The sequence below is a fragment of the Carcharodon carcharias genome, chromosome 19 (assembly GCF_017639515.1).
Source record: "Carcharodon carcharias isolate sCarCar2 chromosome 19, sCarCar2.pri, whole genome shotgun sequence".
Classification (NCBI taxonomy): Eukaryota; Metazoa; Chordata; class Chondrichthyes; order Lamniformes; family Lamnidae; genus Carcharodon; species Carcharodon carcharias.
The window spans coordinates 38,139,854-38,160,206 of NC_054485.1; the positions used below are offsets into that span (position 1 = coordinate 38,139,854).

The 20,353-nt window shown below is 40.2% G+C and overlaps 1 long non-coding RNA gene across 1 annotated transcript in view; it reads right to left on the reverse strand.

The window, feature by feature from the left end:
* The window catches only part of LOC121291853, a 29,325-nt gene extending 19,833 nt beyond the window's left edge, over positions 1–9,492 (reverse strand). The window contains exon 1 of the long non-coding RNA XR_005946097.1: positions 9,381–9,492. This is a non-coding gene — a long non-coding RNA (uncharacterized LOC121291853). The remainder of the gene's footprint in view (positions 1–9,380) is intronic.
* Positions 9,493–20,353: the final 10,861 nt, after the last annotated feature.

Genomic DNA, 20,353 nt, shown 5'->3' on the forward strand with positions numbered 1-20,353 from the left:
ATGTTAAACCAAGGCCCTGTCTGCTCTCTCAGGTGGACATTAAAGATCCCATGACACTATTTTGAAGAAGAGCAGTGGAATTCTCCCTGGTGTCTCAGCCAATATTTATCCCTCAATGAATATTACTAAAAACAGATGATCTGGTCATTATCACTTAGCTGTTTGTGGGAGCTTGCTATGTGCTAATTAGCTGACGCAATTCCTACAATAGCGACTACACTTCAAAAGTACATCATTGGCTATAAAACACTATGGGACTCCCTGAAGTCATAAAAGGCGCTAGTAAATGCAATTTTTTCTTTTTCTATTTTTAGAACTTTCCAGTCATTAATGTACAAGTAAAGCCTTTTCAATTGGCTTACAAGTTGTGTAAAAAAGGAGGTACAATTTGCTTTGTAAAACTCAACATTATTAGTCAGACAATTCTGGCTAGTTCTTTGTTATTTGTAAAGGTCACTATAAATAAACCTGCAGGAGAGAGGAGAATGTGATAAGCTTGTGCTTTTTTTTACCCAACTGATTATGAAGGAGGTAAGGCTAGAAGTGTCCAGGAATAACATTCAATGTTTGAACACATTAGATGTGAATCCACTTCATATATTTACACGTCAATGTAATTTATCCAATAGCACAAAGGGAATAAGTAACTTGAAAGCTAATTTTCCCTTTATGGGAACAGGAAGAAATGGGAGAGTCAAGTTTTGCTGTGAAAATATACACAGAAATACATAGAAGTTATAAAATGGAAACATGCCTTTCAGTCCAATTATCCTGTGTCAACATTTACCCTCCATGTGGGTAAATAGTCTTAAACAGATTTACCCACCCTGTTCTCATTCACCTTTAACAGCTTGTCCAGCATCTATCTATCAAACCTAATCCTCGGTGTTTAAAAATGTTCTGCTTCAAAGACTAATTCTGGAAGTGAGATGTTATCATGTAGTTTGCTCAGCATTGGAAGCCCTCAGAGTTTTATTTAGTCTTCTGTTTCCCACAGATACTTAAGGGAAAACATATATATTCATAAGTGCGAGAAAGACCACATTCCGCTCCTTTGGGAGTCCTTGTGCATGAATCCCAAAAAGCTAACAAACAAGTTCAGCAGGCAATAGGGAAGGCAAATGGAATGTTGCCTTTATTTCAAAGGGAATGGACTGTAAAAATAGGGAAGTCTTGCTAAAACTATACAAGGCACTAGTTAGACTACACTTCGAATACTGTGAACTGTTTTGGTCCCCTTATCTAAGGAAAGATATCCTGGCATTGGAGGCAGCCCAGAGAAGGTTCATTAGGTTGATCCGGGTATGAAGGGATTTTCTTATGAGGAGAGGTTAAGTGGGTTGGGCCTGTACTCATTGGAGTTTAGAAGAATGAGACGTGGACTTATTGAAGCATGTAAGATTCTTAAGGGACTTGAAAGGGTAGATGCTGAGAGGTTGTTTCCCCTTGTGGGAAAATCTAGGACCAGAGGACATAATCTCAGAGTAAGGGGTCGCCCATTTAAGACAGAGATGAGGGGGAATTTCTTCTCTCAGAGGGTAGTGGATCTGTGGAATTCTTTATCGCTGAGCATTGTAGAGGCTGGGTCGTTAAATATATTGAAGGCTGAGATAGACAGATTTTTAATCAGTAAGGAAATCAAGGGTTATGGGGAAAGGGCAGGAAAGTAGAGTTGAGGAATATCAGATCAGCCATAATCTCATTCTATGACAGAGCAGACACAATGGGCTGAATGGCCTACTTCTGCTCCTACATCTTATGACCTTATGGTCTACCCTACCCTCATTTCAGGAATGCTTTTCTCAGTTCAAGATTCTAGGTGGAATAGTTGGCTAGTGCAGCATTTTTGTTTGCAAAAACAAAATTACCTGGAAAAACTCAGCAGGTCTGGCAACATCTGTGGACAGGAGCACAGTTAACGTTTCGAGTCTGCATGACTCTTCAGCAGAGCAGCATTTTTGTTTCCTGCCCTTACTTAAGAGCTTTCTGCAATGACCTGGCACTGGTTTCGACATTCAATCTGTGCAGACTCACTCCTGAACAGACCCTTTAAGAAACGTCTGAGCAAAGTTAAATGTATTTCTGAACAGTTGTAGCTGCTGTCGTATCTACTGCTAGCCCTGTCATTACAGAGCACAGTGCGAATTCAAATTCTGGCAAGGTCTGGTCACCCTGCTTTTATGTGAATATGCAGTTTAAACCCATGTCTTGTGATGTTTGCTACAAGCATAAAATATTTGTTTGACTGGACTGTAATAAAATTAAAACAGAATTATATTTGTATAATGTTAGAGTAATGTATGGAATATGAATAAAGAGTATAAGAAGGGTTATATTTCTCCTTAAATGAAAGCAAGAGAGGGCCTGCTTTCCTACAGAAGGAATGATGTTGTTTTCCCAGAAATGTCATGTTTCATGATTTTGCAAGTGGTTGTTAATTAAGAAGAAATGCAGACATTCTCCTGTTATTGTTAAAGGGGGGGTCTATCACCCATCAAGAATTAACTGAAAGCAGCGGGAGGTATTGCTATGAGCATTGCAAGCATTCAACCATTTTACAGTTTCCATTGAGGGAGGCTTATCACCAAATAAATACATTTGAAAATAGGAGTGTGTTCTGCTTTGAAAGTGTCTTTCTCATCCTTCTCTTTCATGATGGTCATTCTCACGCAGAGCTGGCCTACTTTGTAACTCTGATCTTACCAACACTGTGGAGAAATCAGTCCTGCTCTAGGTACCAGTAGTTGGGGTCATTGAAATGCTGGTGTATTCCATTTTAATAAGAGCCAACAACCTACAATATCTAATTAAAATTTAATTTGACTTATCATTGATAGATTAGTTAACCTACCAGTGATTCTTGTGATGACAACCATTGTGCTTTAGAATGCAACTCAATTCTATTCCACCTTCCAATTTAAAAATAATTGATCCAACGAAATAATTATAAACCCCACTTTATTTCTGATTCGATTACTAACTATAATATATAGACTCACCCTATCTAATTATAACCGAGTGTGGATACGAGTATTTTTTTTCTAATTAGTGAATCATTTGTATATATTTTGAGGTAGATGGCCAGAAACTAAATTAGACAGTTTCATGTCTCCAGTAAATGCATTGGGTTCATTTTCTGATATCACTAACAGTGATTCCCATCCTAAAGTTGATCAGTCATACACAGTTACACATCATGTTACTATATATGTCACTATAACAGCACAACATGACTAGCAGATCATCAGGGAGAGAAGTTGATGACATTTTGAATGCAGAAAAATGTGATCACAGCACTTAACTATGTTTAATACTTCTTGGGTGTGTCTTTTAAAGTAAAAACAGGTAAAAGGCCTCGTGCCATTTTTGAGTTTTGATGATAATACATGAAGAGAGATTCACAATTTCCATATGGCATTAAAGTGGCTAATTCTCCTTTTCCATAGCCTGTGAAAGGATATTTTTAAATTAGTTTCTAATGAAATCACAGTTGAACATTGCCGCACTTTATATGGCTGCAATTGTTTAACTGTGTTATTGTTAGGATTCAGTCATTCTTTTTGTTTCAGGTAATGACTATCAGATGTACGACTCTGTGTGGCATCTATGTATTATCAAAAAAGCTTTAATAAAGTTAAATGCAAAAACAAATCCTCAGCACTGTTTAGCTTAACTGCAATGAATTTACAAAATTTTTAAAAATATTTTGGTTTTCAAAGAAGCAAAAATGCATTTATTTTGGGAAGTCATATATAATCATATGACATTTTTTGGTGGCTCTGCTGTGCATTAAGGGCAAATTTTACTGTTTTTATTTCAAATGTGGTCACACATTTTAAATGATTGACATCTGCTGCTCTCTGTTATGTATTGCTAACTTTAGAAATACTGTGGGCATTACTGATAATGATAGGCCAGATATTTATTGCACAGAAAACTATCCAAAAATACCATATTGAATTTGATGGATTTTTTTCACTTAAAAAAAGAACCCTACTTCACTGAAACATGGAAGGAGAGCTGGATTCATTCTGATATGAAGTGACATTGCCAGTGTGCTGACTATAAAACAAATCGCATTTATGATAATGCTGGAAGCACTGCCCAGAACAAACAACCATGAAAGCATTCATCAGATGACTGCATACATTAGCCAGAACAGTTTGTCCTCCATGGTTTCCTGTTTGACTTCCACTTAGTTGCCATTCCCGCTCATTACTTCCAGAATGTTAATACATTAGAATCATCTACATAGGCTAGTTGTCACATCTCCATAAGCTTTATTGCCAGCTAACAGCCAACTAGATGTGTTAGCTAGCTGCCAGACATAAATTTAGATGCAAAGCATTGGAATATTTGCAACACTGCAATTGCAGCCTGATTGTGTGATAACTGACACAATACTGTAAATTTAAGTCCAACATGTTGAATAACTATGGCATGATTCATAATGTTCCAGGGTTAAGGTCTTCCTCAGATCTAATTTTTTCATTTTCATCAAAAAACAACGGAATAAATGTCTCTTACTCACATGAGTTTAGCAGAATCAAAACACAAGTGGTAAATCTGTCACTATCTGTGTTGAGAGAAAAATCACCTCCAGGTTTTTTTTTTAACTGTGTCTACCTTGATCTTGTGAAATGGAATTAGATCACCATTAATGAGGTATATTGATGACGGTTGCTATTGCTCTTTTTGGTAGCTCATGACTTAGCATATTGTGCACTTATAGCTGTCATTCGTAGTTAGTGTAATTAATTAGTGATCAGTATGTGGAAGTATATTCTAGAGTAAGCTCCTTTTTACAAGGCTTACCAGGACCTAGAAAATGCAATTAGCCTTCACTATGCCCCGAGGTGTGTGCATTTTATAGTTTAGTAGCGTCACGTTGAACCGGTGGTGACTCATGACTGAGAGCAGACCAGTGAGAAAATGATACTGTGCTTATGGTACTGGTGATCTGACCATTTAGGAAAAACACTATTCAGTGTTAATGTCACTGTTCATACTTTGAGTAAAGGACAGATCTGGAGCCAGTCTTTTCCTTAACACAGGTTTATTCCCAAAAGCACAGGCATAGACTCCCCTTCCTCCACACCGCACACCCCCCACACCCCTCACCACCCCCCCGCACCCCCCCCCACCCCCCACCACCTCCCCGACACTGGTGTCAACCAGTTCTTTTACACTTAAGAATAATTCCCTAACCCTTTCCCAATTAGTACAGCTGCTCTCGCTTGCAAACTAAAGCATGCGCTCCATTGTAGCAGGATTCCAACGATTAACATTCAGGATTAATTTTGCTTAATGAATGGTTATAACTGAATATTATCATTTGTAAAGTCACACACACATAAAAAAAAACAAGTTGGTTGCAAAATCATTTAGAAAACAGAATAGAAAGATAATTTTCATTTTTTAAAGAAGCCATGAGGATAGTTCGTTAGTTTTCACAAGTAGGCTTAAGTGATGATGGAAACTGCTGAGGAAAGCTTTAAATTACAGCACCGACAGGATGGTTAAAATGGCAACATGCATGATAGGTAACATTGCAAATCCCTCAGATACATTTGGCTCAGTCATGTCAACCAGGGTGCATCAGTCAACCCACTGGAAGTGCCTCCAAGCATAGAATGACTCAGCACAGAAGAAGGCTATCCAGCCCATTAATCCTGTGTCAACTCTTTGAAAGAGCTATCCAATTAATTCCACTCCCCTGCTCTTTCCCCATACCTGGATTTTATTTTCCATCCAGGTCCAGTTCCAATTCCCTTTTGAAAGCTGCCATTAAATCAGCTTCCGCCACCTTTTCAGGCACTTGGGATCAGAACAACTTACTGCGCAACAAAAATTTTCCGAGTAACCCATCCAATTAATTTGCCAATCACCTTGAAGCTGTGTCACCTGGTTACCCGGATCCTTCTGCCGCTGGAAACAGTTTCTCCTTATTTAGCCTAACAAAACTAATGATTTTGAGCATCGCTATTAAACTTTCCTTTAAGCTTCTCTGCTGTAAGGAGAACAACCTCAGCTTCTCCTCTCTATCCTACATCCCTTGGATCCAAACTGTGTAGTCCATCTTGTTTAGTATTTATTGACCTTAAGAGGAAGACTTCTGTTGATTGAAATGTAGTAACTTTACATGTTTCATGACTGCATGATGCGCATTAGCTTATGGGTTATTAAACCTGGCTTTATGTTTATTGTGCCAAATCTCTCCAGTGAGATTGTGTTCTCTTCCCTGCTGAGCTAACCTTCATAGATTTTAGAGGAAGCAAAATGGTCAGTTTTGATTTGGCAGCTCTGTATGAAGGTCCTAAAACAGCAAGATAATAAGGGTTTGTCAGAAGTAATATAATATTCTATTTAGAGCACGATGTGTAATTTTTAATATCCTCAACCTCATTTTCAAATTCCTTCATGGCCTCATGGGGTCCCAATCTCTGTGACCTCTTCCAGCCTACAAACCTATTAGACTCTGTGTTCCTACAATTCTCACATCTCGCAAGTCCCTGCTATTAATCGCGCACTCCGCCATGGCGGCTGTGCTTTCAGCTGCCTTGGGCCTAAACTCTGAAATTCCCTCCAAAAACTTCTGCCTTTCTACTTCTCTCTTCTCCTTTATGACGTTCCTTAAAATCCACCTCTGTAACCAAACTTTTCTTCACATCTCTTTCCATACCTCGGTGTCAACGTTTTTATTAATAACATTCTTATTAAGCGCCATCGAACATTTTGTTACCTTTAAGGAGTATTGGTAAACTGGTACCTTTGATTCCCAATGCATTGAATATTTCATCTTATTACTGTCATACTTTGATATTAATTTATAAAATCAGTTTCTAAAAAAGTACTTTAATCTTAACCTTGCGATGATTTAAAAGTGGTTATTCTTGATGCTGCAATCATAGTCATTGTTGGATTAGCAACATGAGTAAACAATCTTAATGTTGTGCACAGAATCTGTTTATCTTATTTTATTTTTAATAGAGATATAAGCCTCCAAAGGTTCCACTGAAAACACCATTCCCAGAGGAGTTGGTTGCTGCCGGGCACTGAATCATTAGCAACAAGTATAAATGTAAATGGCTCCAGAGTTCAGGTAACTCATTTCTCTTATTGAAATCTGATTTACCACTCAACAAAACATTCACAAAAGGAAACATGATTGCTGTATTAACACGCCAGGTGCCACAAATGGTAGCTGAGCAGAACACCTGACTCACTTAAGAAGCAGCTAGATGCTAAAATGTGAAGATGGTCGAGTCAATATCCATGAAGAATATAATCAAATGGGCCAAATGTCCATCTTCATCCAAAAGTATTTTTGTCCTCTAAATGACCTTTACTGCTTTTAAAACAATGCTTTATTGAAACCACATTCGTTCTCCTTTGATCTGTTCATTTCAGTCTTCCTCCCCCAGCAGTCTAGTATCTTTAAAAAATGTTGATCATATGTTGATCCCACACACGTTCCAGGCTCGGAAGGAGCCATTTGGCCCATTGTACTGATGCTAGCTCTTTGAAAGAACTGTCCAATTATGCCCTTTCTCCCCCCATTGTCCTGCACATTTTTTTATTTTGAAGTATAAATCCAACTCTCTGTTGAAAGTTACAATTTAATTTGTTTCCACTACCCTTTAAGGCATTGCATTACTACTCACTACATTTTTAAAAATCTCCCCACGACCCCTCTTCTTCTTTTGCCAATTATCTGAATCTACTGCATTTCATTCTATTTCGAGACGTGTAACAAACAACTTGCTGTTAGCCTGTCATGAAATGCAATGTGAACTTGACATTTTAAATAGAGATGGTCCTGCGTTATCTATTCCTTAAAATGTTATAACTGATGATCATTCGCAGTTTATTTTTCAAAGGCAAGGTTTACAGGTAAAAGTTTGAGCTGTAAAATGGAACGACCATGAATCAATGATATTATCCCATTATACTTAAAGGGACCAATTTTCTTGACTTAACTAACAGACAAGGTAATGATGGGTAATATATTGGAAAATCCAAGGGTTTGGAACAGCGTTTAAATAATGTTTTCTATATAAAGATCTAGAAGTTATAGAAGTATTCCCCAAACAGGTATGTAAAGTGGCAGGGGAGTTATCCACATTCGCAATGAATATTGTGATCAACAATAATATGGTAATTAAGAAGCTGTTGTAATTGTGGGCTCACAAAGGCGCCTGAGGGTATGAAAATAAATGAGTGATGAAGTTGGGCAGTGGTGGAGGAAATTTTGCAATTGGGTGCAGAGCTATTGCCCAAAGGGAGCTATTGAGACTGCAACCTTTAAGAAATGTGGAATTATAGGAATATTGCATTGCAAATCCATTATCAAGAAAGCATTTAGTCAAAGCAATGTTCCCTTCCATGTTGCACTAGACACAAGCTGATCTATAAATCTGTGCAGTTTGTTTCCCATATTCTAATTTTGGAAGGGAAAGGAGTTTGTATCTGGAAATTCACATATGCCTCATATTGCTGCGATCACAAAACATTCAGTATTTAAAGATTATTTTGATCATAAAACCATCAGCTTGCTAACTTCTGGTTAAAATATTTGAATAGTCCATCTTTTGAAAAAAAAAAGTCATCACACAAATGCAATTCTGTTCAATCTGTGTTGTTATTTCATTGTATATTATTCTTTAAAAGTTGCAGCTATTTGTGGATAAGTACACAGAAAAACAATCTGAAATGATAATGAATTATTAGTTCAATGCAAACAAAATAAAGAAGCTCAGTTATCTGTCTAATTGCAATCCTGTGAAGCGGACAGTCCTTTCGTGGCACTATAATGTTATCTACTGGCTGGAGTTATCCCTCGCATTTGTCACCATGGAGAAAACAGCCATTTCTCATGTTTCAGAAAAGGTCAACAACAAAAAAAGGTTGTTCACAAAATCTGTTTGAATCAGCTGAGCAGCTGCATAAATAGATTAATATTTAACTTCTTGTTAAATTAGGAGCAAAGCTAACAGAATATGTTCTGTAACACAACGTATGTTTATTTATCTATCTATTTTAAGTCAGCCTTCTTTGCTGCTTTAGTTTAAAAAGCTTTGATCTATGATTACTTAAGAAGAATGATTGAAGTTTTTGAAGCCCATGTAACATTGAGGTTAATGGTGCTTAGAGTGACTTGACCCTCCTTTCTACATTGGGAAGCGTCTGAACTTTTTTTTGCATCTTCAGACTGATCAAGACTAATCAACCATTCGTGTAAGCCTTCACCCTGCAACCATGTAGTAGATTCGTTACTATGCTGAGCTGCATTTTCATTCAGTGCTATCATTTTCTTTTAAGTTTTGTGGTGCAGAAAGTTTCAGTTTGTACGTTAGCCCACTAGTCCCATGCACTCTGACCTTTATCTCCCTTGCTTCTTTCAGTTAAGCTGTCTGCATCTGGTCAATAACTTTGGATTTTCTCAGTCTGTTTCCCGGCCCAGTTCCTTCAGCAATATTCTTCATGGTCACATCCCGATACTAATACAACTCTTTAAATGGTCCCTAATTATAGATCGCAACTGATTATCAGGATTACTGCTTTTGGCTCCTCTTTGGATGCCTCACTGTGCACGTGTTTGCAGCATCAGATAGAGATGATATTTTCACGTCACCCCTGTGCCATTTATGTGCTATTTCAATATTCCCACTTGTTTTGTGTCCCACCCTAGGCCCGAAGGAATGCAACTCAAGCACAAAGGGGTAGAGATTCGACTTAGCAGCTCCATGCTCCAATTTCCACTTCTCATTGCTCTCAGAACCAGGGACTGATGGGGTATTAGGCAGAGCAAAGTCAATCCCTTTGTGCAGTGCTTCTTCAAAAAACTACAGAATTACATTCAATACTCAAACAGTTAATGCAATCAGCATTTACGACAAGCCAATCAATGTCCCACTTTAAATGAACGAGGTGAACCTGGTCAGCACTTTTCAAAATGTGATCACAGATCTGTTGGCATTGCAAGAGCCCTCTGGAGTGATCCCGTGCAGAAGGGAATCATGTTTTGAGGGTTATCTCCAGTAGCCTGGAGTTCTATTAAAAGAGATGACAAACACTTGCACAGCAGCTGGTGTCAGGTTACACAATAAACAGTGGTGGCACAATTAGCTGATTAAAGGATTTTCCACCATTACTTTTCACTGAACATAATGGTTATTCTTAACTCTAGGCAGTTGGATTTCTGTTTGACGGAGCACAATAAATTGCTATCCCAGTAACTCAGTTATGAACCCTTTCAAATCAGTGAGCTTCAAAACCATAATAAACCATCATATGTTGGCACCATATGCAACAGTGAGGATCCATCCCTCTAAATATCCCTGTTCAGAAGCAGTTAAAGATGATGATTTTCTACAGTACATCACAGAATCAGAGAATCACAGAATTGTTACAATGCAGAAGGAGGCCATTTGGCCCATCATGGCCCTCCACCTTCCTTCTCCACACTTTTAAACAGTGTAGTTCAAACTTTAGCTACTTACTGCATGAAAAAGTTTTTCTCATATCACTTTTGCTTCTTTTGCAAATTATTTTAAACGCATATTCCTTTGTTCTTGATCCTTTTGTGAATGGGAATAGTTTCTCCCAATCTACACTGTCCAGACCCCTCATGATTTTGAATACATCTATCAAATCTCCTCTCAGCCTTCCCTTCTCCAAGGAAAACTGTTCTAACTTCTCCAATCTACTTCATAACTAAAGTTCCTCATCTCTGGAACCATTCTTGTGAATCTTTTCTGCACTCTTTCCAGTGGCTTCACATCCTTCCTAAAGTGTGGCACCCAGAACTGGATGCAATACTCTAGCTGAGGCTGAACTAGTGTCTTATACAAGTTCAACATAACCTCCTTGCTCTTATACTCTATGCCCCTATTAAAAAAGCCTAGGATACTGTATGCTTCATTAACTGCACTCTCAACCTGTCCTGCCAACTTCAGCAACTAATGCACATATACACCCAGATCCCTCGTCTCCTGCACCCCCTTTAGAGTTGTATTCTTTACTTTAATTTTCCCTCCATGTCCTCCGTACCAAAATGAATCACGTCACATTTCTCCACATTGAATGTCATCTGCCACCTGTTATCCCATTCTGCCAACTTGTCTATTTCTCTTTGAAGTTCTACACTATCCTACTCACAAACTCCAAGTTTTGTATCATCTAGAAATTTTGAACCAAGGTTCAGGTCATTAATAAAAATCAGAAAAAGCAAGACTGACACCTGGGACACTCTACTACAAACCTTCTTCCAGCCTGAAAAACATCCATTAATCACAACTCTCTGTTTCCTGTCACTCCGCTAATTTCATACCCATGTTGCTACTGTCCCTTTTAATCCATGAGCTATAACTTTGCTCGCAAGTCTGTTGTGTGGCGCTGTATCAAATGCTTTTGGAAGTCCATGTGCACCACATGAACAGCATTGCCCTCACCCGCCCTCTCTGATACCTCTTTAAAAATCTCTTCTAGGTTGGTAAACACAATTTTCCCTTAAGAAATCTATACTGGCTTCTCTTAGTTAACCATGTTTGTCCATGTGACTATTAATTTTATCCCGAGTTATTGTTTCTAAACTGTATATGCTGTCCTCATCGATTACATAATTTGGCTTTCAGTTGATGATGTTAATTGAACTGAATCCATGTAACATCAATTAACTTGTTATCAAATAAACTAAATAATACATTGCAATCTTATTATCCAAACTGCTATGCACATTAAAAATTATTTCTGTCGCTCAAACATTTGTGTCCAGATTCCTGACGGCTGCTGCTTAGGCTTAGTCTGATGGTGGAAGGGAAGACTTAGCTGATCACTTGAATCCTGTGCTGTGTTGTAATCTGCTTCCAGTCAGATTCTGTTTCAATGTAATACAAGGCTATCACTCATCATATGTATCACTATAGCTGGCACGTACCAGCCATTTCTGTCTCTGCCTCTGATTTAACATACACTGCTGTTTAACATAGTAGGGTTGAATTTTTTTTTTAAATGATAAATAAGGTACTTTATCTATGCATCACAATTTAAAATTAGAAGCAAGAGTCAATCCTTTATCTGCCACACTTGGAGGCTGAACCTGATTTGGATGTTAAAGTTGAAATCCAAGTCTGTACCAATATTATCTCTGGGGGATTTCTGCCATTCTCAAATACATCATTGTCTTTCTTTTTTGGACTGAGGACTATGGAAAAAAAAACTTTTTATAATGTTTCCAAGGGCTCCAAATGCAGTATTTGTTACCTAAGAGAGGAGATTTGATAGAGGTGTTCAAAATCCTGAGGGCTCTAAACAGAGTAGATTGGGAGATACTGTTCCCATTTCCAGAAGGGTCGAGAACGAGAGGATACTATATTGAGATGATTGGCAAAACAACCAATGCGACCTGAGGAAGAAGCTTTTTACACAGCGGGTGCTTAGAATCTGGAATGTGCTGCCTGAGAGTCTGGTGGAGGCGGAGTCAACTGTGGCTTTCAAAAGGGAATTGGATAAGCACCTGACGAGAAATGAATTGCTGGTCTAAGGGTATAGGGCAGGGGAGTGAGATCAGCAGAGTTACTCATGAAGAAAGTACGTACATGACAGGCCGAATGGCCTCCTTCTGTGCTACAATCATTTTATGATTCTACGATTCTATGAATTTGAAGTACTCTGTTTTGTTCCTTCAGAATGCCCCCAAGTTCTTTGAACCTTTCAATCTAATGTGTTGGGACCTTTATGAATTACAGAGGGGGAATTTAAATCGCCAAATGGGTTTGGATCAGGTGGAAGGTAAAAATTTAAAATTGTCAAACCCAATCTATGTTCAGCCTGTCCACTTCCAGTTTCAATGGAAGTGAGGCAGGGCATGGGCAACCAACCTGCACCCAGGAAGTGGATTGTTTACTTGAATATTTTAAGGAGGCTTGCATGCCTTAGATTTTATTTTTGTTCTAGGTTTGGGTCTCGTGGGCCTCAGGAAACCTGGCAGCTTAAAGGAAGCGGCAGCCGCTGTGTGGAAATCGTAAGTGACTTTCCAGTACTGCTGGTGGGCCAGGAAGAGGAGCAGGAGTGCATCCCACTGGACCCCCAAGTAAAGTTGCTTCTCTCCAGAACCACCCACCCCAACAATCACTGCCTCCCTTCCTATGATCTTACAATCACCGTTGCCACCCAACCCCATTTCTGGTCCAATCTATCTCCCATACCACATAATCACCCTCACACTTGCACCCTCATGCCTAGCAATCTCCAAGCAGCTGGAAACCAATTGCACGTGGGGTGAGCCCTCTTGAGCATTCCCCAACTGAAAGGGCCAAGGCTGTCAATCAGGCTGGCTTCTGGGTGGGCAGCCTACTGCAAAGAAACATGAGGCTGAATTCTCCGGTCAGCGAGTGGGGGCAGGACCCACTCGCTCACGCGTAAAATGACGGTTGGTGATGTCAGGCAGTTGTCCCGACATCACCGCGCATCATTTAGACTTTCAGTTCGGCGGGCGCACAGACGAGTTGGCTGTGTGCCCGCCGAACTGTCAAAGGCCTATTAAGGCCATTTAAATAGTCATTAACTCAATTAAATGAGCTCCCATCCAACTTTAAGGTTGTCGGGCAGGCGAAGAGCCCAGGCGGCCTTCACGTTTTTCATGAAACCTCATCCACGGGTAGGGTGAGGTTTCATGAAGTGTTTTAAAATCTAATAAAATTTTTAACATTAATTCTTTGATATATCCCAGCTCATGTGACAGTGTCACATGAGGAGACATGTTTCAAAAGTCTTTTTCTTCCTTTATTTAAACTTACACATGTCAATCAGATCTCCCTGAGGCACCTCCGTGCATCAAGGAGATCTCTGCGCTCTTTCATGTGCATGCGCAAAAGAGTGCAAGGTATCACTCAGGGTTCCCCCCCTCCCGCCTGCACAGGGAGCGCTCAGCGCTTCTGGGTGAGCGTCACGATGGGCAGGCCTTAATTGGGGGAAAATTTTTCCCATGCACACTGTGGAGTTAAAATTGTGTTCAGCAAATCCAAACTTTCCAGAACAATATCCCTCCCCAAACTTCACTTCAAAATTCTGCTCCAGTAAATAATAGGCCACAGTATCCACTGTCTGGATTATAGAGGTCATTATTATTGGTCTAAATGACAAAAGAGAAATGCAGCAAAAATTCAACAAATGCAAAATAAAAGTGACCCAGATTTTGTGGTGGGAATCCGGTGATAGCATTTGCTCCACTGAAGCTGACAGCAACATCCGGAGTTTGTTAATGTGCAGAATAATGCAGAAATCCAAATATTTATGTCAGTAATGTTGACAGAAGCTGCATGCTCCTCCAGAGAATGCACTGTTGAGGACCCCACAGAGTACAATTCCTAAATAATCAGTGAATTGATAGTGGAAAAACCCTTGAAAATATTAGACTTTGTTGATTCGGAGCAACTGGGTTTTTAAAGCATTAAGTCGATACTTACCCACTCACTGGCCCTGAAAACTTAATTTTATAATTGCAGAATGTCAAATTTCTCAATGGAGATAAAAAAAATTCCACATATTTTTAAACTAATATACTTTTGAATTTGTTTATATTTATTTTAGCTGAAAATTTAAATTCAAAGTGAATTCACTGTTTTTAACTTCAAGTGTGCTGTCTGTGAGAATACTTAAATGTGATTGGCTGCTTACCATGCTTGCTGACATCACTGCTGTTGGATGCTTGGAGACCCCCTTGACTCAGCATCAGCTTCAAAGTCACATCAGGAAAGGGAAATCCACACCAAAGAGATTGCTGGATCTTTATGAGCAGCTTTCTTCAAGGTCAGTGATGAGCAAGGCTGCTTGGCACTGACTGCAAGATCTCAGCCAAAGGATGTGGAGTACTATTTTCACCAAGGAATCTGGCATGCAGTATGTCAGACCCTAGAAGGTCAGAAATTTGATTCTTTCATGGTCACCCTTGAGTATTCCTATAGATCCTGAGGTCCATATGCTCCTGTTTATAAATGTATGGCTTAAATAATAAGCAACTGTCCATGGTAGAGCAACCTCTAACCCTTACATAGCAAGGTTGCGCAACTTATCCCTGAACCAGTTGCTAATTAGCAGTTGATTTAGCTGTAGGTTTTTAAACTACTCAGGCCAGAGTAAGGCAACACCACCAATAAAGGTAAACCAGATCCAATTGCTATAGCATATATCTGAAACATATTTAGCATTTTGAAAATGACTAGTGTTATAGTGTTATAGACCTTCCAGGCTTTATTGATGGACACATTTAACTTTATTTACAAGACAGCAGCAGCATCTACATGCGTGCTTCAAACTTTATAACTAAAGAAGAATTCTCTTCCAGAGGTTCCCTGCACTGTTAATGCATTGGTTTACACAGATCATGTGATCTTACAACACAGGATTATTCTTAAAGCTACAGTCCAACATTTATCAGAACTATAATTACTACATCCCTCCCCCTTTAACTTTTCTGTACATTTTGTATTTACAGGGATATTTATCTCATGGCATTACAATATTTACACAGGCCATGAAATTACAAGTTCAGTCTTCCAGGTGGTTTCCTGATCCATGTGGAATGTTGCAGTTCCACAACTTCTGATTCTTTGACAGGAACCACATTCCCTGGAACCACATTAACATCAAGTATCCCATTAGGCACATGCAGTTCAGTGTCTTCCACTCTGACAGAGACATTGGGCATGTCTGTCTTTGGTTGAGCATCTTCAACAGGAACCACTGGTTCAGCAATGGTTACAGGTGGAACATCATATTGTTGGGATATCACCTTTTTCTTAAATGATCCACATGTTTACGGGTGATCCAGCCCTCCACTTCCAAGTGGCATAACAATGGTCCAGTCACGGAGCTTACTTTACCAGGTAATGACTGCGGTCCATCAAACTTCTTTACATATACTTCTCCAACAGTAAATTGTGGCCCATGGCTATGCAAATCAAGAGTCGCTTTTTGGTTCCCTTGACTTTTCTCCACCTTCCCATCCAAATTGGGAAGTATTAGGCTTAGTCGTGTTCAAAGATGGCGCCTCATCAGTAATTCTGCAGGTGTTGCTGCTGTCGTAGTGTAGGAGGTAGTTCTGCTGTGAAATAGGAAATGATCAAGTCTACTTTCCAGCTATTCACCTGTTAACTTTTTCATTCCCACCTTAAAAGCTTGTACCGCTCTTTCCACCAGTCTGTTAGATGACGGGTGGTACAGTGCAGTCTTTATGTGGTTGATACAGTTGATGCTGATAAATCGTTGAACCTCAGCACTCGTAAATGCGGTACCATTATCTGAGACAATTACCTCTGGCAATCCATAGATGGCAAAGCTCTGGCATTGTTTTTCTATAGTAGTGCCTGATGCCGGTGACTTTACCCCACTCCTATGGGTGTAATGGGGCTGCCACTGGCAATGTTTGTAGCTGTTGACATTGCACACAGCGGCCAGAATTTTCCTGTCGGTGATTTGGGGGCGGGGCCCACTTGCCAACGGGAAAATGACGTGGAATGATGTCGGGAGGAACCCTCGACGTCATCCCGGTCCCTTTAAATTTTTAGGAAGCCAGGAGGACAGTGAAATCAGCTGTCTGCCCGCCAACCTGTCAATGGTCAATTAAGTCCATTGACAGGCTCATTAAGATCATTAAAGACCTGCCCGTCCAACCTTAAGGCTGGCGGGCAGGCCAGGAGCCCCAGTGGGCTTCTGATAATACATGAAACTTCATCCACTGGCGGGATGAGGTTTTATGACCGTTTTTAAAAAGTTTAAGTCGTTTTTATTAACATGTCCCATCTCGTGTGACATTGTCACATGAGGGGGGCATGTTAATAATATTTTTATTTTTCTATTTTTTGAACTTATGTTCCCTGTCACTAATCTCCCTAAGACAGCACTTAGTCTCACGGAGCAGTGCGTTCTTTCGTGTGCATGCGTGAAAGAGCGCACTTTGACAGCCGGGGATTCCTTCCCCCACCCCCCTGCACTGGAAACGCATAGCGCTTCCCGTCGGGTGGCCTGCCCACTCAAAATGGCGGCAGGCCCCGTTTTGGAGGCGGGGGTTGGCTGTCTGCCCGCCGCCAAGCCAGTGGGGCCTGCACGCCTACCAAGGGCAAAATTCTGCCCAGTGCTTTACCACCTTTTCAATATCGCCATCCAACGCCGGCCACCAAAAATAACTTTGCGCTATCGTCTTCATTTGTGAGATCCCTGGTTGGGCACTGTGTAGCTCTACTAAGGTTGGTTCCCTCCCTTGTGAAAGAACAACTACTCGTGCACCCCATAATAGAATACCGTCCTGACTGGTCATCTTGTGTCTTCAGTTGAAAAATGTCTTCAATTCATCAGAGACTGGTTCCTAGGACCAGCCATGTAACACTTGGTTTCTCACTCGAGACAGACTGGATCACAATTCATCCAGTTTTGTTATCTACCTGGTATAACTGGTGAAGAATCTAGGAAATTCATTACTAATACGAGTTCTTGGGGAATTGGGATGTGGTCATTGTTCTCTTGCAAAGGAAAGCGACTTAGGGAATCGGCATTTGCTATGTGAATCCCTGGTCTATTTACAAAGGTGTATTCATGTGCTGCCAAAATTAGAACCCATCTTTGTATTCATGCAGAGACTATGGGAGATATAGCCTTTTCCTCACTAAACAGGCTGAAAAGTAGTTTATGATCTGATACTATCATGAAATGTCACCCATGCATCTATTGGTGGAATTCTTTTACACCAAAAATAATAGACAGACCTTCCTTTTTGATCTGAGAATATCCTTTTTCACCTGTGGTAAGTGTCCTGGATACAAAGCCTATCGGCCTCTCTGTGTTGTCGTTCATCTAGTGGGATAGTACTTTCCCACTCCATGGGGGAGGCATCGCAGGTTGGCACCAATTCCTTTGTCTGGTCATAATGCACTAACAAATTTGAAACGTGTAAGAGCTGTTTTACTTTCACGAAGGCTTCTTTATGGGGTGACTCCTAAAACCAGAGCTGGTTTTTTCTTAGCAATGAATGCAGAGAGGCTAGAGCTATTGATAAATTTGGTAGAAATCGGCCGTGATAAATTACCATCCCTAAAATTGATTTAAGTTCAGAGATGTTCTTAGGTGCAGCTGTCTCTCTGATAGCTTTAATCTTCTCTTCAATAGGGTGTAACCCTTGGGTATCTACGTAATGGCCCAAATAAATGACTTAATTTGCCTGAAAATTGCGTTTTTCCTTCTTCAGGTGCACCCCTGCTTCTTAAAATCATTTCAGGACTTCCTCTAGGTTAGGCAAGTGTTCCTTTTCTGTGAATCCAGTTATCAGTACATCACCCAGGTAGACCACAACTTGAGGTAGTTCCTTTAGCAAGCTCTCCATCGTCCTCTGAAAAATGGCACAGGCCAAGGAAACACCGAAGGGCAGGCATGTGTATTGATATAACCCTTTGTGGGTCTTTATGGTCACAAATTCCCGGGAAGCATCATCAGCGGCGTGACTCATGTCAGGCTTTGTATAAGTTGTCCCTCTGCTAGTTTGGCATACAGGTCTTCAATCTTAGAATAGGGTGCCTGTCCGGTTTGGCTGCTTGTTTGACCGTTAGTCTATAGTCCCCACAGATCTGGATGGCCCAGTCTGCTTTAAAGACAGGGACTGTAGGTGCTGCCCACTCTAAGAACTGAACCACTTTCATGACACCCAGCCTCTCTAGCTGGTTCAGCTCAGCGTCAACCTTCCCTCTCAGGGATTATGGTACCAATCTTGCTTTGAAGAAGCAAATGCTGTAAATGTTGGCCTGTAGGTCTTGGATTTTTCCCAGTTCATCCTTGGAAATGGTGTCATTTTTTAGCAGTTCTGGCAGTCCCCCTGCTCGCAACTGGAAGATTTCAGACCAGTTTAATTTAATCTCTTTAAACCAATCACAACCTAGAAAGCTTGTACCACCATCGCTGGTAGCTGTGCCAATTGGTGTCTATAATGAACAATAACTCTAGTGATACCTTATACCTGGATTTCTTCACCTGTGTATGTTTTCAACTTGACAGATGTTTATTCCAAATTTAATTGTTGATCACCTTTATTTAAATATCTGAAAGTGTGTACTCCTATTACAGCAGTAGAAGCACTCATGTCTACTTCCATTTTTAATGGTTTACCATTCACTTGCACTATAACAAATACTGGCTCTGTCTTCCCAACTTTCATGTTGAATAACGAATAAGTGTGAAAATTGGTTGTTTCTGGCTCTTCTACACTGTAGACTTCATTGGACTTCGATTGTTGCCTGGAAGCCTGATTAAGTCTCACTTAGCAATTTTTCAATATGTGTCCACTTCTGTGACAAAAATAACACTCTACTTCTTTAAATTGCCAATCATGAAGAATATGATTATTTCCACATCGATAAAAATTAGTTTTTGACTTTGTTGCTAAGCTGTTACCTCTAAGTTTTCGATTAGCAGGGGCTGTTACCCACTTCGAGGTGGAGTCCTGGCTTTTCGGGCCGCTTTTGGCTGACTGTTCCTGCCCGACTAGGAGAACGGTGCCATTTTGCGCCCCTTGAATTGCTTGTAAATCCCTTACAGTGCTTTCCATCGCCAGCACTATTTCTAACGCTTTCTTAAAATCAAGATCTACTTCAGCCAGCAATCTTCACTGAATAGCGTCCCCCTGCACGCCATGTACCAAACGATCCCTGAGCATATCATTCAGGGTTTCACCAAAATCACAATATTCCGTTAGTTGTTTTAATTTCACCACACAGGTGGCAATGGTTTCCCACCGGGGCTCTATTCCATGAATTGAACCTGAACCTCTGCATTGTGACTGAGGGCTTGGGTTGAAAATGTCCCTTAACGAGGTCTACTAATTCACAGAGAGCCTTCAAATCTGGGGCACTGAGGTCCATCAAACTTCAAAATAAACTGTAGGTCTTGCTCACAGAAATACTCAGGAGAATCAATCTCCTCTTTTCCTCCCCCATGATTTCATTGGCTTGAAAGAAGAACACAAGACATTCTATACACTGAGACCAGTCACTTGTGGCTGGTTCAACGGGATTGATTCTGGAAAACTGTGGCATCTCGGATGAGTATATCTTCCTTTCTTTTTTAATGAACTTAGATATTCACAATAGCTGGGTGAGGGACAATACTAGACCTGATTTATCATCAACGCCAATTTGTTATTGAGTTGATTTTCCAGGCAACTTTTTTTGATGGACATATTTAACTTTATTTACAAGGCAGCAGCAGCAACTACATGTGTGCATCAAACTCTATAACTGAAGAACTCTCTTCCAGAGTTTCCCTGTGCTGCTAACTCATTGGTTTACACAGATCATGTGATCTTACAACA